Below are 9,955 nucleotides of genomic sequence, written 5' to 3'. Positions count from 1 at the left end.
GCTTTTTGGGGTGCTGGCTTGCTGGCTGGGGTGAAAGCTCCTTCATGGGGCCCCCGCATGAGTCCTTCTTCTTTCATTGAGGGCAGGTGGCTTGTTCACTGTGCCTTTGAGTTGAGAAGAGGCCATTTGTGCAGGAGATAATCTAGGGGCTGCCGGGTTGAGCTGATGGGAGCTCTGGAGGGCACCCCATGGACCACTCCCCATTCAGAGCTTTGTCCCTTAAGAACTGGCCCATCAGATCGCAGCAGGTGGGTGTCCATATTCGAGGAGAGAAGCCTCACCCCATGAATGGGATGGAGTATGAGGAAGGAAGAGAATCTTCCTCCATCTCCCTCCTCGCACGAGAACAGTGATGGTGTTTAGGCGCAAGGTTGGTGCTGTGGGTTAAACCACAGAGCCTAGGACTTGCCGATCAGAAGGTCGGTGGTTCGAATCCCCGTGACGGGGTGAGCTCCGTTGCTCAGTCCCTGCTCCTGCCAACCTAGCAGTTGAAAAGCACATCAAAGTGCAATTAGATCAATAGGTACCGCTCTGGCGGGAAGGTAAACGGCGTTTCCATGCGCTGCTCTGATTCTCCAGAAGCGGCTTAGTCATGCTGGCCACATGACCCTGAAGCTGTATGCCGGCTCCCTTGGCTAGTAGCGCCGCAACCCCAGAGTCGGCCACGACTGGACCTAATGGTCAGGGGTCCCTTTACCTTTACCAGCTTGAGCCTGTTTGGCCACGTCTCTCCTAGAAGGTGCAAGAGAAGAACGAAGAATGAAGGAAGTGCAGAATGTCAAAGGCGATTTCAGCTTTTCTTGCAAAGCTCATTCCTTGCGGTCCCTTAGCTGGGCTGTGCCAACTTTGTGATCGCTATAAAAACCTGTCAGCTCAATTGGTCAGTCGGTTCAGAAGAGAATCCTGCTTGTGGGATTTTCTCCAACTCAATGGCCTTGTCTTGAGAAACAGTCCTGGGTAGACCTTTCCCCTAACCGCATCGCAAAGGTTGGGTTTTCTTCCACAGTTTTGGTGTCAGAAGTGGTCCGCATTCGGGACCTCGGCGAACCACCGGCTGCCTCATTTCCTGTAATCATAGTGAGATGGATTGGTTTTCTTCCACGGTGGTGAGTTTGAAGCAAGGCAGGGCAGTCAGAGTGGATCAGCTGAACCATCTACGTGTCATTTCTGCATCAGCCGATTGGGATTCTTATTGATTTGTTTCATAAAATTTATACACCATTTGATTGTAAAAAGGAAACAAAAACAGTGGTTTACAAAAACAATAAAATTAATGGTAAAAAAAATGGCTGCTTAAAACATGCAAAAAATGAAAACCAGCAATAATTTAAAAAAAACAAAAAAAGAAACCAGCAGTATAGATATCTGGGTCAGGTTTTCTAAAAAGAATAATGTTTTTCGCAGGCGGCTTAAAAGGACAGGGAAGGTGCCTGCCTGCTACCTGTTTCTTCTGCCTGCTGAGGCCCTGATATGTGCAGCAGGGAAGGAGCCATGGAGGCAGGAGCAAAGGGGAAATACGCCATGATTTGGCAAGCCAGGACTTAGATCATATCAGGGTGCTTTGCTGATGAAGCAAGGAGCCCAGCGACTCCCTTGTAATTCCTAGAAAGATAAAGGTCTCTAATAGGAAAGGTCCAGCAGACCACATCCTTCTTGGTAGAATCTCAGCTATTAAAATGAATCTGTTGCCCAGGATGCTGTTTTTATTCCAATCAATTCCAGTTCTTAATTTTTCATTCTGCTTCAAGGAATGGAAGTCGGATATTTCTAAATTAATCTGGCAGGGGGGAAAGCCAAGAATTAAGCATAAAATTATGTTAGATATAAAGGAAAGAGGAGGCTTTGCCTTACCAGGCCTGCAAATGTATTATGAGGCAGCCTGTTTGTGTTGGTTAAAAGAATGGATCACATTGGATAATGCAGACATCCTGGACTTAGAAGGTCATGACCTAAAATTTGGCTGGCATGCATGGCTTTGGTAGGGGAAGGCGAAAATGTATAAAAGTTTTATGAACCATATTCTTAAGAAGAATATGTATAGAGTTTGGGGAAAATGTAAAAATCATCTGGAAAGGAAAACACCTTTATGGCTCTCTCCTATCGAGGCTATTACTTTTAAGAGAGTTAATATGGATAGACAGTGAGCAACTTACAGGGAATTGATGTATATTACAGGGTGGGGGGGAAACCAAACTGAAATCAATGGAGAACGTAAGGAGCAATGTTACAGATTGATTACAATACCATCAGTTACATGTAACCTTTAAATTAGATAGAAAAAAACGGTTTTTCAGACCAAAGCTCACAATTTGAAAAATAACTTCTACAGTTATTTTTTCATATTTCCCCTTTGCTCCTGCCTCCATGGCTCCTTCCCTGCTGCACATATCAGGGCATGGTCGGCCAGTTGGTGTTAAGAGAGGATAGAACTTCCTTTATGTATGCCACAACAGCAGCAAGAATACTTATCGCAAAGTACTGGAAAACACAAGATCTACCCACCCGGGAAGAATGGCAGATGAAGGTGATGGACTACATGGAACTGGCTGAGATGACTGGCAGAATCCGAGACCAAGGAGAAGAGTCGGTGGAAGAAGAGTGGAAGAAATTTAAAGTCTATCTACAGAAATATTGTAAAATTAAGGAATGTTAAAATGATGTCGGAATGAAACTATGTGGTTTTAGCAGAAAAGATATAAAGGATTAAGTAAAAATGAATTGTTAACAGGTGAAAATGTAAAGTTACAATATATTAAGATAAAATATTAAGATAAAAGCAAAAAGGGTAAGGACTTGCTGAAACAACTACTGAACTAGAATACAAAAAAGGGAGGTGTGAGGAGGTCAGGGAAACAAGCAAATGAAAGATAAGACATGGAAAGACTGATTTGTTTTTAATTGTTTTTTATTTTTCTGTATTTTGTATTTTTTGGTTTTTTTTATCTTTTCTTTTCTATTTTTGTAATTTCTTTGAAACTTTAATAAATATTATTCAAAAAAGAAAAGAAAAATAACTTCTACAAAACAAAGAGAAACCTTTGTCCAAGATGTATAATTTGTTATTAGACTGGGAAACAAAAGTCAAGCTTGTTAAAGCCTCAATGACACACTGGACAATAGATATAGGACACAATATAGATTTTAACCTCTGGGGAAAAACTGGAAAAGTGACTTGAAAGTTACAGCATGTTATTCTTTGAAGGAGAACTACCTGAAAATGATTTACAGATGGTATTTAGCTCCAAGTAGGCTGAATCAGATAAGTGCTGGAAGTGTAAAGAGGTAATGGAACATTCTTTCCTATGTGGTGGACTTGTAAAAGGGTGAAAGAGTTTTGGGAAATTATCCGTAATGAATTGAAAATAATGTTTAATAGTACTTTCCCGCCCAAAACGGAGTCCTTTCTGTTGGGGATAATTCAGACTGAAATTCCCAGGTGTCAAAAAAGATGATTTATGTACACAACAACTGTGGCCCGTGTTTCGTTAGCTACAAAATGGAAAACAAGTGAGGTCCGACTCACAACTAAAGAAGAATGGCAGCTGACGTTGACAGAGTATGCACAACTCGCAGACTTAACATATAGAATAAGAGAACTAGAAGAACATACGTTTAAAGAAGAGTGGAGAACGTTTATTGAATATATGGGAAATAAATGTGTAAAGCTGACAACACTGACAGCATTAAGATAAATTCAACAGTGTAAATGATTTTTGATGGATGTAATAATGGAAAACTGGTATAGTTTTTGTAAAATATGCAGGGATTTATAGTATGTAAAATGAACCATAGAAAGAGATGAAAGGAAGTCTTCGACATCTTAAGGATGTTAAATGAATATTCTAAATTGTAAAAAATTTAACATATATATATATATAGACACACACCAGCATTCTAGATATCTGGGTCAGGTTGTCTAAAAAGAAAAACATTTTTCGCAGGCGGCTTAAAAGGACAGGGAAGGTGCCTGCCTGCTGAGGCCCTGATATGTGCAGCAGGGAAGGAGCCATGGAGGCAGGAGCAAAGGGGAAATACGTTTTGCAAGCCAGGACTAAGGTCTTGCCAGGCTGATGAAGCAAGGAGTCCAGCGACTCCCTTGCAATTTCCAGAGAGATAAAGGTTTCTGTCTTATGTGGGCCAACCCATATGATTCATGCAAGAAATGGGGAAGGTGCAGCAGCCCCCGTCCAATTCCACGTGGATAAAAGGTGCAGTGTGAGCCAGGGTTAGTTCCTTGCGGGGGGGGGGGGGGGAGGCTCTTATTGAGAGGGTCCTCCTCCTCCTGCTCTGTGCTCCCCTTTGCCCATCTGAAGGCTACACAACTCTTCTGCCTTGGATTTGTAAATAAGAATTTTACTATTGCCACTTGCATTTAACTAGATGGGCTGGAAGGACATCATGTCCTTTGGTGTTTTGCTTTCCCATTACATACTGTGTATTACCATTCTTAATTGGTTTCTCAGGTTTAACTTTCATCCTATGCAAATCCTTGCCGCCTGACAATGCGCCATACAAGTGAAAGTTTAAAAGAACTGTAATCTACCTGTCACTGAGCTGCAATTCCCAGCGCCCTTAACAAACTCCCAGTGTGGTCCATACGCAGGATCTCATTTGTCCTATTTCCTAGAAGTTACTTTATTTTCTAGAGCTGGGGGTGGGCAGCGAGGCGGTCAAGTTTGCTGACCGTACCAATTCCAAGTATTGGGATGGAGATAGTTTGTTAAGGGGGGTGTGGGTATCTCTCTCAAGTTATGTCGCTTACACTGATCTCATGATCTGCAGGAACAAACCATGCCATAATGTCCAGATTAGAATCATAGAATTGTATAGTTGGAAGGGTCCCAAGGCTTATCAAGTCCCAACTGCCTGCATTGCAGAAATATTACACACACACACACACATAAATATATATATATATAAAATTTCTGGATGCTGTTTGACTCCACTCCAGCTCCACCAAGCCCCCACCATGTGCAAACACACATTCCTCTATTTAAAAAGATAGGCTTTTTTAAGAAAGAAAGAAAGAAAGAAAGAAAGAAAGAAAGAAAGAAAGAAAGACTTTTCTTAAAAAGAAAAGCCGAGTGATGCTGAAGTCCCCTGCCTTCCCTCAAAAGGCTGTTTCTCAAAATGCTACTCCTGCATGGGTTGGGGGGCGCTGATCAGGCCCGCCCCACCTCTATGCGAAAATAAAGACTTCCTGAGCATTAACAACCCGGGCTCAAAACGGGTGAAAATTGGGCATTGGTTCCCGATGCCCAGCGAAGCCCTCTCTCTGAGGGGAGGACTTGCCAGGGTGCGGGTGTGTTTTGCCCCCTGGAGGCAGAGGTGGCACCCAGCAACAAGCCAGGGTTGTTCATGGGACGCCCAGAAGTGGCCAGACCATCCGAGGCAGAGGCTGAAAGAGCAGGAGACTCCATCTCAGAGTTGTTGGGTTCAAGCTCCAAGCTGAGCAAAAGATTCCTGCCTTGCAGGGGGTTGGCCTCTATAGATGACCCTCGTGGTCCCTTCCAACACTGGCCTGATCCAGCAGCCTGGCTCTTCATTTGCTCCTGTGTTAATAAATCAGGCTGTCCAGATATGGTTTTCCCAGCAGTGAGGTATGGAAGTGAGAGCTGGACCATAAAGAAGGCTGATGGCCGAAGAATGGAGGCTTTTGAATTCTGGTGCTGGAGGAGACTCTGGAGAGCCCCATGGACTGCAAGAAGATCAAACCTCTCCATTCTGAAGGAAATCAGCCCTGAGTGCTCACTGGAAGGACAGATCCTGAAGCTGAGGCTCCAAGACTCTGGCCACCTCAGGAGAAGAGAAGACTCCCTGGAAAAGACCCTGATGTTGGGAAAGATGGAGGGCACAAGGAGAAGGGGATGACGGAGGACGAGATGGTGGGACAGTGTTCTCAAAGCTACAAACATGAGGGAGGCAGTGGAAGACAGGAGGGCCTGGCGTGCTCTGGTCCAGGGGGTCACGAAGAGGCGGACACGACTAAATGACTAAACAACAACACAGGGAGGCGGAGGTGGCGTCGAGAGAAAAGAGAGGGCAAGTGTCACGGGGTGCACATGGTTTGCAAGATACGTGTCTTTCAAAACGTGTTTGCGGGCGGGGGGTGATTGCATTGTGTTCGTTTCGTTATGCATGTTGCGCTCTCATTTTTTTGTTTCGATATTGCGCACTGCCCCGCGATCTTTGGAGAAAGGACACTATGCGAATATAGAAGGTAGAGAAGACAGAGAAACCTATAGCTGAACCTCCCAGAGGCGCAAGGAGTTCCCGCAATAAAAGACCATATTATTTCAAAACAAAATCGAAACTAGATCAATGCCGATAACACTTATTGTTGCCGCAATGTGGCCAAGGATATTCATCAGATTTTATTGCATTAGCCGTGTGGCCATAGCATGATATACATAGAAATAACAACATAAAATGGGGGTGGGGAGGTAAAGGTAGATATCGTCCTGGGCAAATACTTAAAGGGAGAGAAAGAAAAAAAAAGATAACAGAAGCAACAGAGGGTTTAAAACATCGAGTGACCGATAGTACAGAAACAAAAAGACAAAAAACTGCTGAGGCTGGAGGAGAATCGTTAAAGGGGTCCTTCAGCTCCTCAGATTTGTCCTAGCTCCATTGTCCTTGTACAATAAAGCTACTTGGAACTTCGTTCGATTGTGCAGCGTATCGACTGCAGCTGTGGTGTTAAAGAAGAAGTTAGTGCCGCTTTCCTCTTCATCACACTGAGCAGGAAGTTAGCTGTCATCTCGGTAATCCAACAATCAGAATCCTGCAAAAAAAGGGACACTATCCAGGGCTGAATTGGGAGATGAAGCTTGTTCATGAGAGGAGTTAAAAACCGAGATCTTTCATCTGTCCAGTTAGGACAGAAGAGCATTACATGTTCCATAGTCTCCAGGGCCGTGTCATTACAGGTGCATGTTCTGTTTGCGATGGGGACTCTGGAATAACGACCCGACAGAACTGCTGTAGGAAAACAGTTGAGACGGGCACAAGTAAAGGCCCTTCGCTTGGCCTCCGAAGAAATTGTGAAGCAGTATAGAGGGATTCCTTCAGGGAGAGGAATAGCTAGGGCTAGGCCTGAACACGGCCCTCTTGCATCGGCAGCTGTGTTAGAGAAGTCAAGTTGCTGTAGCTTCTTTTTAATTGAAGGTAGGGCCGCCGGACTAATACACTCTAATTTAAGAACAGTTTTGCAATTCAGATTAAAAAGAGAGCGGAGTTTGAGGTTAATTGTAGTTTTCCAAGGGGAATTATGAATGTCTCTTAGAATCAAATTGGAAAAACCACCTCTAATTCGAGCATCCGATGCTAGTAGGTGGGAGCTATAGGAGATGGCTCGACACCATGCTCGTTTTACAATTGAGGGCTGGGCGAACTCAAGTCATAGGGCTGCACCTGAGACGCATCTCGGAACACCGGAAAGAGATCGCAGAAACATATGAAGTGGGCGGTCCAAGTTACCTGATATTGCTGTAGTCCATACTTCACAGCCATATAATAGTTTAGGAACAACTTTGGCATTAAATATTTGAATTGCTGCTGGAAGGTGTTTGCCGCCCTTCTGGTGGTAAAATCGGACAATGGCATTGGAGGTCGTGGTTGCGGCGAAAAAGGCAGATTGTAGATGGGTGGTCCAGGAGAGGTTATAAGTGAATATTAAGCCTAGATATTTAAAGGCTTTTACCTTTTCTAGGTAGCCACCTGTGATCTTAAGCGGCTCCAACTTGAATTTGCGGGAACGAGTGAAGTGAAGGACTTTCGATTTTTTATAATTAATATTAAGAGCTTTCGCCTTACAATAGGCGATAAATGCATTAACTGCATTTGCTAGGTCCGCAGCTGTTCTGGATAAGATGACGGCATCATCTGCATAGAAAAGGGAAGCAACGGGGTGACCTGCTAAGTGAGGAGGATACTTAGTTGCTAGCTTCAAAGGGGAAATTGCATCATGGAGATAGAGATTAAACAGTAAAGGGGCCAAGAGACAACCTTGTCGGACGCCCTTGGCCGTTGGGAATGGGGTGGTAAGGGAGCCGTTGGGACCACTTCGGACGCAAGCTGTGGTGTTTGAATAAAGGGAAATAATTAGGGAGAGGAGGTGTGGATCAATTCCCAGATGGGCAAGTTTGGACCATAATCTCTGCCTAGGGATGGAATCAAAGGCGGCCTCCAGGTCCATGAAAGCGGCAAATAGGTGGCCTTGCCTTGGTGCAGTGTATTTACTAGCAAGGTGATAAAGAGTTAGACAGTGGTCCATGGTTGATGCTGACTTTCGGAAGCCAATCTGTTCTAACGGTAGAATGTTCCTCTCCTGGACCCATGAAAGAAGTTCTTCCAGTAAAACAGCGGCAAATATTTCCCCCGGAATAGATAATAAACTAATGGGGCGATAGTTCCTTGGGATGTTTGGCTGGCCGCCTTTGAAGATCGGAACTATTATAGCTTCTCTCCAGGAGTCGGGGATGTCTAGGGCGGAGGAGATAGCGGTGAATACAGGAGTCAGCTGTTCGCTCCACCAAATAGGATCAGTCAGGAAAAGGTCCAACGGGACCATGTCTGGGCCGGGGGCCTTATTCCTTCGCATGGACATTATGATGTTGAAGATGCGAGTTGAGGTAAAGTTTATTGAAGAAGTGGGACTAAGAGAACAGGAACAGAAGTCCGACGGGGGGTGAAGGAGATCTGTAAGATGATTTGGAGAAGCGAAACTGGTTGAATAATAGGCAATCCATTCATCAGCGGAAATCTGGGTAGCTGAATTGAGTGGTGCCGAAGGTCTAACTAAGCGCCAGAAGGAGCGGGAGTCATGCCTCTCTACAGCCGAACGAAGAGTAGACCAAGCCTCTAGGATGTGCTGCTGTTTCTTGCAATGAATCATGTTTCTGTATGTCCTTTTAATATCTATGAGCTTTGCACGAGTTTGGGGGTCATTGGAAAATTTGATGATTCTGACCATTTTCCTAATTCGCCTTCTGAGGGCTTTACATTCCTTGTCAAACCAAGGTGATTCAGAGAAGAGGCGTTGATGGATAGGCGAGGTGGTGGTTGTGTAAGTTGTTGAGAAAGCATCAATTAATTTCTGATATTGATCAGCGGGCAAAATTGGGTCAGAAGGGACAGCAGACATATCAAGTGATTTTTGTATGTCCAGGGCAAGAGAGGAACTGAGGCTTGTCCATTTCTTTGTTTTGTATACTGGGTGACTTTTTGCCGTGGAACTATAGTTTGAGGGGGCTGAAAATGGCTCTACTAGGTTTAACAATAGAGTCAATGGAAGGTGGTCACTACCAAAATATTCAGCCACTTCCATTTTTGTAGAAATTGAGAATAGCTCCGGCGTCAATAAAATGTAGTCGACAACACTGGTTCCCCGGGAAGTGATGCACGTTAACTGCTGCGAGGACAAGGGAGTGATGTTACCATTCGCGATGCAAAGATCGTTTTCCATGGCCAATTGGGCCATCAGCCTCCCCGACGCATTTGTTACAGGATCAAGAGAGCATCTGTTTCCCCAGGGGGGCTGCAGGGGATTGTCCAAGAGTGCTGCGGGAGATAATATATCATCGTCGTTGGGACCTATTCTTGCATTAAAGTCACCTAAGAGGATTTGGGGAAGTTATTTGAAGGTCATGGAGCCAAGACGAAAGTTCAGACCACCTTTCATTGCGGTCGAAATCATTGATTACTGGGGGCAGATATACTGTAGTTATCAACCATGGGCTTTTGGTCTTTGGAAGATGGATCTTTATAGTGAGAAAGTAAGGGGAAGATTTAATTTCCTCGCAAATAGTGAGGGATAGGTTGGTTGAAATAAGACAGGCGAGGCCAGCTTGGGGGCGACCTCTGTTGGTTAGTTTACGAGCACAGGAGCTAAAGGAGCAATAATTAGGGAGAGCGATACTTTGTTGGAACCAAGTCTCTTGAAGGCACACAATGT

General features: G+C 44.5%; 1 protein-coding gene across 1 annotated transcript in view; it reads right to left on the bottom strand.

Annotated features, from left to right (window-relative positions):
- Positions 1–9,955, bottom strand: part of WDR54 (WD repeat domain 54) — a 285,494-nt gene that overhangs the window by 22,080 nt on the left and 253,459 nt on the right. The window lies entirely within an intron of this gene.

The sequence above is a fragment of the Podarcis filfolensis genome (genome assembly GCF_964270895.1).
Source record: "Podarcis filfolensis genome assembly, chromosome: 9".
Lineage (NCBI taxonomy): Eukaryota > Metazoa > Chordata > Lepidosauria > Squamata > Lacertidae > Podarcis > Podarcis filfolensis.
The sequence above is the reverse complement of the archived record's forward strand: the minus strand, read 5'-3'. Positions and strand labels throughout refer to the sequence as shown.